This window comes from Belonocnema kinseyi, chromosome 3, assembly GCF_010883055.1.
Source record: "Belonocnema kinseyi isolate 2016_QV_RU_SX_M_011 chromosome 3, B_treatae_v1, whole genome shotgun sequence".
Lineage (NCBI taxonomy): Eukaryota > Metazoa > Arthropoda > Insecta > Hymenoptera > Cynipidae > Belonocnema > Belonocnema kinseyi.
The window spans coordinates 69568225-69583398 of record NC_046659.1 but is presented as its reverse complement, the minus strand read 5'-3'; the positions used below and the strand labels follow the sequence as shown (position 1 = coordinate 69583398).

The 15174-nt window shown below is 28.3% G+C and overlaps 1 protein-coding gene across 2 annotated transcripts in view; it reads right to left on the bottom strand.

Moving 5' to 3' along the window:
- Nucleotides 1-15174, bottom strand: part of LOC117169642 (phospholipase D3-like) — a 76615-nt gene that overhangs the window by 30672 nt on the left and 30769 nt on the right. Inside the window, exon 1 of one of the 2 annotated variants that reach the window (XM_033356119.1) lies at nt 179-246. The exons of the other annotated variant lie outside the window; for it this stretch is intronic. The gene's annotated coding sequence lies outside the window, so the exon portion shown is untranslated. Of the gene's footprint in view, nt 1-178; nt 247-15174 lie in introns of those variants that run through there. 2 annotated transcript variants of the gene reach the window in all.

Genomic DNA, 15174 nt, shown 5'->3' with positions numbered 1-15174 from the left:
GGTACAATTTTTGTCTATGTTTTTTTTTTAAATTTTATAAATTTTCAGAGCTAAGGTGTTGAGTAAGTATAGGTTGCTTGCATCGATTTGTAGGTTATGCTATATATGCTTTCATGGTTAATATGTGAAAAGGGATAATACAAAATGATAAAATATAGAAGAAAAGTTTAAAAATCACCTGTTGACCTGCGGGTAGCTAGTGCAGCTTGTGTTAAGCCGCCGAGAAAAAGGGAAAAGCAATTCAGGGAACTTTAGTGAATATGGCAACAATGCAAACTGGTACTATGTTTAAATGTCAGTTTTCGAGGCTGATGCATATTTGATGGTGTTTTCTACTTCATTGTGAGGGAGTTTGGGATACGTTATTGATCGTTTATAATGTATCTGGTTGTCACGAAGCGAAGCCCTTTGGGCACGAAGTGTAATTAATATTTGCACGAAACTGTTGCAAATACAATATAAATGTCAATATGATTTCCGGTCTTATGAGTTATGCTGATATATGGTGCAAAATTAAAATAAAAATACATTCTTTATTGCTTTTAAACACTGTTTTTACAATATTAATTTTTTATATGTATTTATAACAATTTCTTTATTTTCTCAACTCATTAAATTAATTAAAATAAAAGAGAATTAATTATTGACTATTTTTAGAAAAAGATAATTTTACTAGAGTTATGAGAATTTAAAATTTTAGGATTGTTTGAAAGAAAAAGAAAAAAATTTACTTCAGCCCTGTCTCACTTTTGACCTATAATTAAAGATTTTTGTAGAACATTTTTTTCTCCTAAAATAATAAAAATAATTGGAAGTCCTATAAAATCCTTTAAGACTTGTGAAATTCGCTAATATCCATTAACAAAGTTTAAATCTCTTGAAATTCTTTGCAATTTTTTAAAATAACTAAAAATCTTAAAATCCTTGGAATTTTTCTTTATTCCTTCATGTCCTTTGAAATGGTTACAATCGTAGAAATTCCTTGCAATAAAATAAATTATTCCATAAGGTTCTCTATAGAAATTGGTTCAAATCCCTTTTTAAAACTATGGAAATCGTAAAAATTCATTTAAATATGTAGAACTAATTTAAAAGTCCTTCAATATAAATTAAATGTATTCATTAAAGATCTTTAAAACGTAGATTTCAAATTCCTAGAAACCTTTGAAATCCTTGCAGATTCAATAAAAGACTAAATCTGGTAAAATTGCTTGAAATCTTTAGAAATCGCTAAGGACCCCTTGAAATTTAATTTAAGTTAATTTATTTATGAAAGTTTTTTAAAAATCCCTTGAAATGTTCAGAAATCCCAAAAAATTCTGTTGAATCCTTTAGCATATTTTATATCTCTTGAAATCCTAAGAAAAACCTTAAAAGCCCTTGAAATTTTTGGAAATCCTTTGGAATACTTTAAAATCCTTCGAAATCTTTCCTTTGGAAACTGTAATAATCCATTAAAATAAGTAAAAAATGAATTTATATGCCTTGAAATTTAATTTAATTTCACTTGTGCACCAAATTTCTTTAAAAATTACTTGAAATCTTTGAAATTATACAAAATTCTTTTAAAGCCCTTGAACACTTTCCTTTAAAAATCGTAATTTATCAAAATAAATCGCAATAATGTTTAATCCCTTGAAATTATGTTAATATCTTGAAATCCTTTAGAATCCCTTAAAATTCCCAGAAATGCTTGAAAATCTTGGTAATCCCATAAAATGATTCGAAATCCTATGAAATTCCTTGAAATCCACGGGAATATTTTTAAATTTCTTGAGAACTTACTTTAGAATTACTTTAAATGTTATGTGTAAATCCCATCAAATTCTTAGAAGTCCTTGAAATCCATCAGGAGTATTTGAAATCTTTCAACTTTTTGAAATTCTGTAATTAGTTTGTGATTTCTCTATTTACTGCATCAATTCTTTGAATATTTTACCATTATTTTCTTATACTGAATTTCCTATAATTTTTTTTGTAAGGGTGAATTACAAGAGATTCCATAAGATTGCCTCAACAATGATTTAGACTGCCTAATTTTTACAGAATGTCTTCTTCATATAAATATTCATTTTTCCAAAATATTGTATAGAATAAAAATATGTTTTTTCCATAAAATTAACTTTTCATATTTTTAAAATTCAGTCAGAAAGATAACGTAAAATTTAATAGAAACCCTTACTTTCTTTATTTTATACAACTTCTTTTTAAATTCGTACTTGCTACATAAAAAGCATTATGTGGGGGTGGGGAATTGCCCGAAAAAAGCTTAAGGTAATTTTTTAAATGGTCTCTGAGTACCAATTTATAAAAAAAAAATTGAAAAAGGTGGTGTTTTTGACAAAATCAACTTTTAATATTTTCAAGGAAATTGCCGCCATTTTGTTATTTTTCTGGTGGATTTCGAAAGAGAACAATTAAAGGTTTGAAGAAAAATTATATATTTTTTAAAACAACTTTAATATTTAAAACACTCATAACATTGCGAAAATTATTATTGTCAAAAAGGTAAAATACGTATAATCTTATTTCCTTTGAAAACAATATATTTAAGGGGCGAATGAATCGGTAACATGAAGTTGCACGAATTTAGTGAATTATTATTTTTCAAATTAATCGTGTGAGATGGGGAAACTTAGGTTTAATGGTTACTTTTATCCTAGTAAACATGGTGACAAAACAGTTATGTAATTATCACAGAACAGAACGTAATTTCTTATAACAGTTCAGTACATTTTTTCCAAAACTATTCATTAAACAAATTATTTAGGATGTTAATTAAGAAATACTCATTTTAATCATTATTATATGGAACTTTCTATTTAAAACTGCATAAATAACTATATCATGAGATGTAAATTTACTTTACTTTAAGTATTGAAAAATTAAAAATACCTGTAAGAATAAACAGTTTTATTTTCACTCTTCTATCAAGTTATTTAAAGAAAAATTATATATTTTTAAAAAGCTTTTCCAGGTTTTAAGTAATTAAAAAAGAGACTTAAAACCTCAATTATATTATAACGAACATTTTTTATAGGCATTTGAACGAAATTAAGGGGCATTTTTGGATATTTGCCAATTATTTCGATAAATTGAAAATAATTTGGCTAAAACCTAAGCTCAGTATAAAAATGATCGAAAAATGAGGCTGCGAATACATAATGTCAAAATTATTTGGTATCATATTTCTTATAGAGAAGAACGAAAAGAAATGTGACAGAACTTTCGTTGCGCTCCTTTTTGTTTCTTTAGAAATAAAACTTTGAAGAAACATAATTTCGACAATGTGTCTCCAATTTTTCAGACTTATTATAGTTTTTAGATGAATTATATTGAATTTTGAAACAGTTAATAATTATCAGAAAATGCCCCTTAATATCATTTGAATCTCTGATTTTTAATTTAATAATATGAATCTTCTACTTTCTTGATGTGTATATTTGCAGAGTAAATTTGGAACTCCTTTCGGGTTTTGAATCTCCACAATCTCCACTCTCTTCGAAAATGACAGCAAAGGATCTTCAAGTTTAATGCAACTCACATATAAGGGCTCTGTATAAGTGTTAGAGTTAGCTCTAATTATAGCATGATTTATCAGTTCTGTCATAAATTTATGGCTCGTTTTCTTGAAATTTTATGATCTTCTTCTTCGCCTTCTCCAAGTCTTTTCTATTTAAGCCACTCCTATAATATTTGCATAAAATAAAGAAGAAGAATTTACAATCTAATTTTCTCCAGTGACTTTCAGTCCTTATTATTTAAATAATATTATTTTGAAAACTCACTTGAAAAATGTTTAAACATTTTTTTTATGATTTCAATTAATAGATATTTTATATTCTAATCTTCTTTTTGGTAAAAGAAATTTAATAAGGCTTTAGTGAAATAAAATAAATTTGTATAACATTAATTTATAACTATTAATATTGATATTGAAATGCAATATTCTTTGTTTATTTTAATCAGAGACAAAATGGATTGGTTATTAAAAATCTTAATATTCTTTATTTCAAATAGAGAAGGATAGGAAAATGTTTATTAGATTGAATCATATAATTTAGTATTTCATGATTTAATATGCATTATATGTATTGCGGCTGCATTATAAATTCTGACACAACTCGTAATCCCCATTTTATTTGAAAATTATTCAATATTATTACATATTGTTATGGGCCATAAGACATTGTTTGCGTAATGAATTTTAATACGAAGCTTACATAAAATCAATTGATAATGTAGAGTGAGTAATAATGAACTTAGTTTTAATTTGGAATATATTTTAATGAGCTATAATTATGTAGTTAAGAAACGATTAAAATTTCTACGTTTTAAAATGGTTTTATTGTTTAATTCTGTAAAATGTATCTGAATTGTAGCAAAATTCAACTGATTTTAATTACAATTTTGGTGCATTTAAGACTCACGTCTGAAATTCAGACGAAGATGTCTCATATTGAGATCAATTTTGCTTAAATCCCGTTAAATATTATTGAACTTAATCCAGACTAATTTAACAGGGTTGCTACAGGTCAGGGAATGTCAAGAAACCCCTGAAGGAGCCTGGGGATTTTCGATAAGCTGAAGTTGAATTCAGGATGGAACTTGTAAAAACAGATAGGGCCGCGTGAATTATTTATGTTATATTTGGACGCATGGTGCAACATGATGCACTTAGTGTACGGCCTTCATATATTTGTAACGATTGACTGAGTAACGCCTCTCTTGTAGTCCCGTGGCTCCCCTCATCCAAAAACTGCTGAAGACAGCAATTCTAGAAACGCACAAATTCAGTTTAAGAAAATCCAGTGTACTTGTGTGCTTTGATTATTTTGTTGACGAATCAATAATTTTGTTAGAAAGACATTCTTTTTGGCAGACAATCGAGCTGTTTCGCTATAAATTCTTTATTCAACTGTTGTGGCAAAAAATCAACTATTTGTTTGAAAATTAACTTTCTTGTTTAAAATACATACTTTTGTAATGGATCTTCAACTATATTGTTAAAATTCGTCTTTTTTGACTAGATATTAATCTATGATCGTAGAAATATAATAACTATAATAACTATAACTATAACTATAATAACTATTTTGTGGAAAATTCGTATCTTTTTTCTTGGAAATTAACATTTTTTTAAACAGAATATTTCATTATTGATTTTCAATTTATCTTTGTTAGTTGAAGATTAAAGTATTTTTTTAAAATTCGACTTTTGTGGCAGAAAATCAACCTTCTAGGTTTAAAATTCATCTTTTTGGTCAACAATTAAATTATCTTATGAACAGTCTATTTTTTTGTTCAGAATTAATTTCTTTGGTTAAAAACTGTTTTTTTTTAAACTTTTTTAAATGAAAATTTTACTATTCCGTTTTTCATTTTTGTAGAAATTCGTTTTTTGGAGTGATGTTAAACTTTTCTTTAGAAAATTTATTTTCCTTTGGTTTAAAATTCAACATTTTTGTAAGAAATTAAATTTTAATTTAAAAATGCATACTTTGGGGTTTGAAAACTCAACCGTTTTGTAGGAAATTCTTTTTTTGGCTTCAAAATTAAACATTCTGGATAGAATTTCACGCATTTTTTTGAAAATTTAATTCGTTTGGTAGAAAATTAATCTTCTTGGTTGAAAATGTCGTAATATGTGGATTTACTGTTTTTTAATACAAATTTGTCTTACGTAAGAATATCCTGCCCCCACACCCTCACCAGAAAAAGTAAGATTTCCCCCCTCCCTCTCCCACACAAACCTCAAATCATCTCATGTAATTTGTGGATTACCCTTCCTAAAATTCTGGTTAACTTTTATCGCTAAAAGTCTTTAATATAAATTTAAAGAAAAAAACTTTTTTTGTGTTAACAATATTAGTCTCCTAGTTATAAGGTGGTTTTTATATCTGCATTGAAGAAAGAAAGTGGAAAAAGTCATGGAAAGTTAGGGAATTTCAAAATAGGGATTTTTCAACGACCCTCTTTATGTGTGTAACAATTAATTAGAATGTTCATGAATTATATTTCTCAATTAAATTTAGTTACATTTAATTAACCTGTTTTAAATTCAGCCAAGATTGTCTAGGTTCAAACAAAATTAGTCTAAATTTAATACCTTATTGTTTGAATTTAAATGTCAAAATTTAGTCACAAATTCAGATAAATTTCACTGTAAATTAGCTAAATTTTACCTCAATAAAAAAAATGTATTGAATTTAATACCAGCGATTTCCAGATGTAACGATGTTATTGCGTATTGTTTTTTATTTAATTCATATCAATATAGTTGAATTGATGTTGTGAAAATACATGAAATATTTAGTCATTGCCTACGTAATATTTAATACATATTTGCAGAAGCCTCCTTTTTCAATTAAATCATATTTCACTGATCACTAAATATATAATATTATAGTTTTATCAACACCAACTGCAAGATTTTAGCAATTCGTGACACACTAAATCACTAGGTGTCAAATTTTGATCCAAACGTGGATCAACGCATTGCAAATATCTGACCCAGAATTAGATCGTAATTTGACACCTTGGGATTTAGTATAAACCTGAAATCCACTAAATGCATTTCAACTTTTACAAGTGACAAACAACTTACAGCAGTACAGAAAAAGGATTATAGTTTTTCAAAATTGCAATAAAACATTGTTTTAAGGGTGCGGTAAATCTAATAAATGAGAATGTATGGCTGTATTAAAATTATATATTTTAATGCATATTCCACATAATACGAAAAGCGCCCTTTATAAAATGATAGACTCAGAATTAAATTAATTTCTCTTCATTTACCACGGATGCCAGCAGTTCGATGATGCTGAACGAAATTAAATCTGAAGTTTATTTACTGACCATTACACTATATGCAAATGCATTACTCACGCATCGTTAAAACCTCGTGACATCCCTGACGTCACTCTGTAATACGACACTTCTAATTAAAATTACATTGACAATTCTGTCTATTTAAAATTTAACATTGTTTCTATTAACCTCTTCACAGTCAGGCGAAAAAAAACATGTGCCAAAAATGTTTTTGAGAAAAAACACTTCAGAATCACGTGATATTTGCAGTGTCAATGTTTTTTGGGTTGCTGAATCTAAATCTCAAGTTGTTTTTGTATCTGGATAAAATTGGAAGTAGTCAGGTTTTTTGAGGTATCTGATACCAAATATGTTGTTATATTTTAAAAATTAAAAATGGCGGATCCAATATAGTGGACATGAATGATGAAAAATGTTTGGGCCTTGATTTGATGTTCGATTTTCAAAATTCCAAATGACGGACATAAAGGATTAAAAATGTTCGGATACTGATCAGATTTGTGATACAATATGGTGGACCAAAATTATCAAAAATGTTTAGAACTTGCTCAAATTGTTCATATTTACGTTAAAAACTAAAATAATAAAAAAAGGAGTCACTAACCGTCACGCCCTCGTTTTGTGCCTATCTGTTGTTTATAATTTGTTTACTTAAAATTTCTAATGCCACATCGAATATATTTTTACATTTAATTTATTGAATTTGATAACATTTTTTAGCTTAACAACATTAAATATGAAATCAGCGACCCCAACAACCTAAGTATCATCAATTTTATCATGGTTCGAACATTTTTAATAATTCGTTCCTCCATATTGGATCCTCAATTTTGAATTTCAAGAATCAAACACCAGATTACGATGAAGTGACCTCAAAAACCTCAATATCAACCATTTTATCACGATCCTACCATTTTAAATAATTCATATCCACCATATTTGATCATGATCATGATCATGATCATCATTATGAATTTTGAAAATCCAACATCAGATTAAGCACAATTAAATCGGATCAAGTGAAATAAATTTCTTTTGAACTGCTCATATATGTGTCATAATTCAAAAGTGGCACGACTTTTTTGCCCATTTATGTGTCACTGACAGTGAAGGGGTGAAAAGATTTATTACAAATGAAATGAATCGTAAATTCAAAGTGACAAAAAAATGATCTTCCCTTCCATTCGTTGCAAACAGACATATCCCACGATTTTTGGTAAGCCAGATTATTGGCTCGAAAAATGAGATAAATTCTAATACATATTTTGGCAAAATGTCTTGTTTTTTCATAATTTTATTTTTCACATTTTTTTCTTTAGTTTTTCTTGGAAAGTTTTTGCAACTTTGTAATTTTTTAACTCAACAGCTAGCTTATTTTATTTTCGCTTTTTTAATTTAAAATAGGGATTTAAATCGCCGTATAAAGTTAAGAAAAAAGAGTCTCATTAAAAAAAATCCGCTACTTTTTAACGAAATTATCATCTTTGTAAGTGTAAAATAGAAAATTTTATTCTACATTAGGCATTGTTTGAATACTTTTTTTCGTTTTCTATGATAAAATAGCAATGTCGTGGGACCAGACAAAAATCTTGTGAGACAGACTTTAAACTGATATTTGAAATAGTTAATTTTCAAACATGAAAGAAAAATTTTCAACCAAGAAAGATAAATTTCCGAATAAGATAGATAAATTTATTTACTTCACTATTATTTTATTTAATGTAATTAAATTTGTTTTTATATCATAAAACAGTAATTTTCCAATCAAAAGGACTTTAACAAAAAAGTTAAATTTGTAACAAAATACTAATTATATTGAAAAAAACTTGAATGTTTGACCAAATAGTTGAAATTTCAAGCTATAATGATGCATTGTTAATTGAGTGGTCGAATTTTCAAGCAAAAAATATTAAAGTTCAATCAAAAATATTAAAATTTTCAACCCAATTTTCAAGCCAAATAGACGAATTTTGTAGATTAAAGTGAAATTTTCAATCCGAAAAGATGAATTTTGAACACAAAAGTTGATTTTCCAACCAAGAAGGATGAAAATACATGAATTTTTAACCTATAAATACAAATTTTAAACTATGTACTTTAATTTACAACCAAATAATTGCATTTTCAACCTAATAATTGCATTTTCAACTAAAACAGATTAGTTCTCAACCAAAAATGGAATAATTAAATTTTCAGTTTAAAAAATACTTCAAACAAAATGAATTTTCAATCGGTTGAATTCAACGAAAAACAGGAAATTTTAACATAGCAGATGAATCGTCAACCAAATGTATAATTTTTCAACAAAGGAGATTGATTTTTTTACACAAAAAGACCAATTTATCAACGAAAGGTTTTCAAGCTAAAAAAAATCTAAAATTTTAGATAATACTTGACTTTTAAATCGGTAAAAATGACTTTTCATTAAGTAAGTTAATTTTCAAAGAAGAAACATAAATTTATAACCAAAAATAGAGTCGTTACATTTTTAGCTTAAAAAATTAACTTTCAACCAAAAATGGAATAGTTACATATTCAGTTAATAAATTAATTCTCTAAAAAAAAGAGAATTTGCAACAAAATAGCTCGATTTTCAACCAAAGAGATCAATTTTCAATCAAGTACCTGAACTTTCAACTAAAAAAGATAAATTTTTAATAAAATAGTTAAATTTTTAAACGTCAAAGATAAATTGTCAATCAAAAGTGGAATAGTTAATTTTTTATTTCCAAAAATTTTTTTCACAAATTTTTTGATTCATAAATTTCTTTAATAAACTACAAGAATTTACGACATCATAACAGTTTCTCAATATCTTTCAAATTTTGTGAAATCTTGTATTGTTCTGTGAAGATTTGTAAGGTTCCAAAATAATTCACTGCATATAATTGAAAGTATTTTTATGATGACAAAGGCCAAAATAAAGAAATAAAAAATACTGAATTTTTCTATAATGCTTTTTAGGTATTTACAACAAAGCTGGCTTTGCGGCTGCAGGAGGTAATGAATTACCCAGATAGAGTGCCGATTCGTAGAAAACACTTTTGTTTGTTCACGACTTAGCGTCCGACGCGCCGCTCACCCCGCACAGCTCCTTTTACTCCTACTTGCGGCGCGGCGTCAATTCTCGGAAGAACTATATCAGGGGGCCCTATCTCTAGGGTACAATGTACAAGAAAAAACTAACTAATTGTATTTTTTTGTTAAATTTTTTACATTTTTCTACAAGTTTTGACAAGACATTACAGTTATAGAAATGTTTTACTTTAATGTAAATACCCGGTAAGAAGCCTTGCATTAAAAAGCATTAGGAAATTGGAATCCCTAAGAATGCCGTTTCTGTCCTTAGTTTATTAATTCTCATTAAGCGGCGAAAATTACAAGATTTCAATCCCTTTTAAAGACGAGAGCCGTCAGACGTAACCTCGAATTCATTAAAAACACAATTTTCGTTTGAAGCATTAGAATGCACTCTAAAAGCATGAAATTTTCCAAATCTAGTAGAATTGTATTTAAGAATATATTTCTTTATCGTCAAATGTTCGCTTTGTTCAAATATTATCAATTGAAAAAATATAAAATCATGATAAAAAATTGAAAAAATTATTTTTCACCAGAATCTTCTGTGTGGAAATTGATCTTGACATCATAAAATGACCGAAGCTATGTTTTAAAAAGCTTTTTGCCTGATTATCATTCGAAAAACAGTCAATAAATGTAGCAAAATTTGCTTAATTAAAAGGGATTAAAATCTGTCTAATTCTTGGTTGCTTTGTGGTATTCAGCAAAATATTGTCAGCGCTAGGTACAGAAAGGGATTCAATTTGAGAGCTAACTTCAACTGCCGTGGACATTCAAAACGGGAGGACAAAAATGGGATCCAGAAGTATTCAATATTTCTCACGTTTCCACTGAATGAATGAAATTTTTCAATACTTTTTAATGCAAGACTTTTTACGGGCATTTTTCTCACCATGAAAATAGTCGAATTTTCAAGCAAACCAGATGAATTCAGAACCAAAAATATAATAATAAAACTTTCAACCAAAAAGAAGGTTAACTTATAACCAAAAACAGGTAGATTTTCCTTTTGGGTTCTATGACTTAAGTATAAGCGAAATTCGCAAACTTCTCAAAAATGCATAATCAGGAAACGTACTAAACGTTATCTAAGTTCGTAACGTTGATTCCGATGATCCTTATATTGGAATATTAATGGAATATCATTAGACAATTCTTCACTTGGAATTTGTAGTTAGGGACAGGTGCGCTACCAGACATTTCGGGTACTTTTTTAGTTTATGATTTCTAATGGAAGTCGTTTAAAATGTTGAAACTTTGCTGAAATGTGCTTCGGTATACGTACTTTATTGAGATATTTTGATAAAAAATGTATTGATCAAATAAAATGTGGAAAAAGGCTGGGACTTAAAATGGTCAACTATTTGGCAATCATCCATATTTATATATGGGTGTACTTACTTATGTTTGGGTATACTTACATGCTTGTAAGTACATCTATCTGCCCATCATTACTTATACAGTTTTGCACTCAGGTGTGCTTCGCCATTAGACTAATGCGTTTTTAATACGAGCCAAGAACGAGACATAGCTCAACAATTATCTTGATTAAGCCCACCACCCTTCGTTATCCCTCTATACTCTATAGTGGCAAGGGACTCTGTTCGCCTCTGATATAATTAAATTCATCATTTATTTTGTGTGATCAATCTGTCTTCGTGTTTCATGTCAGTACACGCCCTACTTTGTCTATTCTCTGAACACTGGTACATCTGAAGGTGTTGATCCTGGGAGGAGAGAGATAAGGGAGCAAAGGAAGATTTATAGACAGATAGAAACGACGAGGAGAGAAACTGCAAGCAAGTGGAAGAACTTAATGAAATTTACTGTGGGCGTGGGTCCCAGATTGGTACCAGGACAATAAAGAACACAATCGCGTCCTTTTTTTCTTTCGGTTTAACAGCTTAATTCTTTTCTAGAGGAAGTAAGAAAAATTCAAATCACTTCTCAAGCTACTTCATTTCGAATCGCGCAGGCTGTGCATGCGTATCACAGAATTGTTTCCGGATAAACTAAAATAACCGGCAGCAAAACACCGCAAATGCAATAACAAACAAAAAGTACACAGAAAAAAATCAAGTTTTACTTCGATTAAAGAAATGACGTCAAAATGTACTGAAAAGAATTGCACCATAATTGTCATACGAATATTGAAATCTATTTAATTGTTTTCAAGTGTTTATATCAACCCTTAACTGGCACAACTCCTTTTTATTATGTGAATGGAACAACGGGTGTTGTTCACCCCATGTGTTCAAACAAGTCCCGCGCAGCCGGTATTGAATATTTTCGCACAGAAAATTATGTAATGTAATTCAAGATATGTTTTTTAAAATGGAATCAGTTTTATAATCATTCGATTAATTTAAATTAGTTAAAAAAATGTTTGAAAAAAAACGACAAGAAGTGAGTTCTTTTTACTTAAAAATTCAAAACTTACGTAATTTTTAAATTTGTATCTATAAATTTAGGGTTATGCTCTTGAGATACTACATTTGAAAAAATACAAAATCATTGATACTTCCAAAAAAGGTATTTATTTTGTATTTATTTTGATTTTATGGTAAAAAAGCACCATATTTTGCGATGTTCAAATCAATTTATTTTTATTTGAATGCACAAAAATAATGAATAAAAAATAAAAAATAAAAAAGTAACATAAAAAACAGTTTTTCAAATTTGTAATTACTCTTTCAAACCTACACAGTCGCTGCGAATGTCTGCGCGGTGCTTATGGCACATCAGGCGATTGCAAGCGATTGCTTGTTCACGAAGCAACTGTCGCTGTAAATTGTAGGCCATTTACAAGAGGAAAAGACTATGAAATTATGAAAAAAAAATTTATTTTGCTTTAGATGATAAACTTACCTTGAAAATTGAACGAAAATCACTAATATCAATTAATTAATTTTTGTTGAAAATCACTTTTTGCTCACTGACGGGAAAAACGAGTATTAAATACCAAAACTGCATTGCAAAATTTTTTTGCATGCTAGAGGACAACGTCCCCCCCCCCATTTTATTCCAAATCCGAAAAAATAAATTCTCTAATTTTTTATTTTTTTATTTTAACAGGTGACGGTTTTGACTTGAAGTTTCCCATATAAAATGCATAGGGAAAAATCCCTTTTTTGAGTGTTTAGAATAATTTTTTAGGGTTTGAAAAAATGTGACGGGAAAGTATGAGGGCTTGCAGAGATTTATTCAACGAAGAATTTCATCTATCAGGCATATGGGTATTTTTTTACTTAAAATTATTGATATTGGTCTAGTGGATATATTTATTATCATTGGTTAATTAATTGTCAATTATTTAAACTAATGAAATTTGTATAAATAATTTTTTTTCTTGAAAATTCGTTTTTCCCCCTAAAAATTATTACTATTAGTCTAGTGGAATATTTATTAAAATTCATTAATTAATGTCTTATTATTTTAACAAATGGGATTTTTTAAATAATTTTTTTCGAAATTTCATTTTTTTCCTTAAAAATTATTACTATTGGTCTAGTGGAATATTTATTAACATTAGTTCATTAGTTTTCAATTGGTTAAACAAATAAAATTTCTGTAAATAATTAGTTATAAAAATTATTAATATTTCTTCAGTGGAATATTTCTCAACATTGTTTGATTATTTATTTATTTTTTTAAATTTGTTAATAAAAATTCTTACTCAAGTATTACTGATAAATTAATTATTATTAAATAAATTAATAATGAGTTATTAATTATTACTGATAAATATTCCACTAGACCAACAGTAATAATTTTTATTTTAAAAAGTCGAAACGAAATAATTTAAACAAATTCCTTTTGTTTGAATAATTGAAAATAAATGACCTAATGTTAATAAATATTCCACTAAACCAATAGTAATCATTTTTAGGGAAAAATCGAATTAAACAAATTATTCAAACAAATTACATTTGTTTAAACAATTAAAACTTGATGAACCAATGTTATTAAATATTCCACTAGACTAACAGTAATAATTTTAAGGGGGGGAAAATGAATTTTCGAAAAAAAATATTTAAACAAATTCCATTTGTATAAATAATTAAAAATTAATTAAACAATGATAATAACTATTCCATTAGACCAATATTAATAATTTTTAGTAAAAAGAGATCAGAATACAGTGCTCAAAATGTAGATTTCATGTAGAATTGACATTTTTTTGTTTTAAGTGTAGTTTTTAAGTACTCATGGGCATGTGTTAGGGGTATCAAACCCATATATATATATGAAATTCTTCGTTGGATAATTCTTTACAGGCCCCCATACTCTTTCGTCACATTTTTTCAAACCTTAAAAAATTATTCCAAAAACTCATAAAAGTTATTTTTCCCCATGCATTTTACATGGGAAACTTTAAGTCAAAACCGTAACTTGTTCAAATCGAAAAATAAAAAAATAAAAAATTAGGGAATTTCTTTTTTCGGATTTAGAATGAAATTGGGGGATCCTTGCCCTCTAAAAAATAAAAGCCTTTTTGAGCCACCCTAGTGCCCAACGTATGCTGAAGTTTGCCGCTCTATACTAACCCACTTTACCTTTAGTTAGTGGTGTCAATTACTAATAAAAGTCGACACGTGATCCATTTGCTCGAATTTAGTATGGTTAATTCGAGCTCAAAAATTTATTGGTGTATTTTTTACCCATAGTGCCAGTTAAGGATTAATCAAGGATGAAATCATAACTGAAGTTCAAAATTAGTTTGTAGAAAAAGCACCTGAAACCCATGCACGGACATAAATTTTAAGAAATTAATTCACGGAAGCGCGTGATTTTAGAGATACAATTTTTACGTGCTTTAAAGTCGCGGACTATAAGATCTAAAAGCATAGAATTCGAGACTTGAGAGTAAAGAGGTGTGGTCTAATTTCTGAAATTTCGAGACGGTTGCTTTAAAAGCAAGGGTTCTGAGATTTTAGATCTCGCGTCAAAGGCTGATAAAATCAAGCAGCAGAATTAATCTCACAAAATTTATCTGCGTGTGGACACATTTTACTGATCACTTTTACTACTAGTGCCACCTAGTCTCGTAAAAGGTTACTATATTAACATCGTGTTGGGCCAGTCAGGTTATATTCGATGTCTATAACCGCTCGTGTAAAAACACGATTTATGTTAACGGTAGCCACGGTCCCAACGAGCGGATTCATGGAATTGATTTTAAATTCACAAAGACCCGTGCATAAATCTAGATCTGGCCCCGCTCGGGGCCCGACCAGTCCAGATCGAGTCTCGATCGGGAAT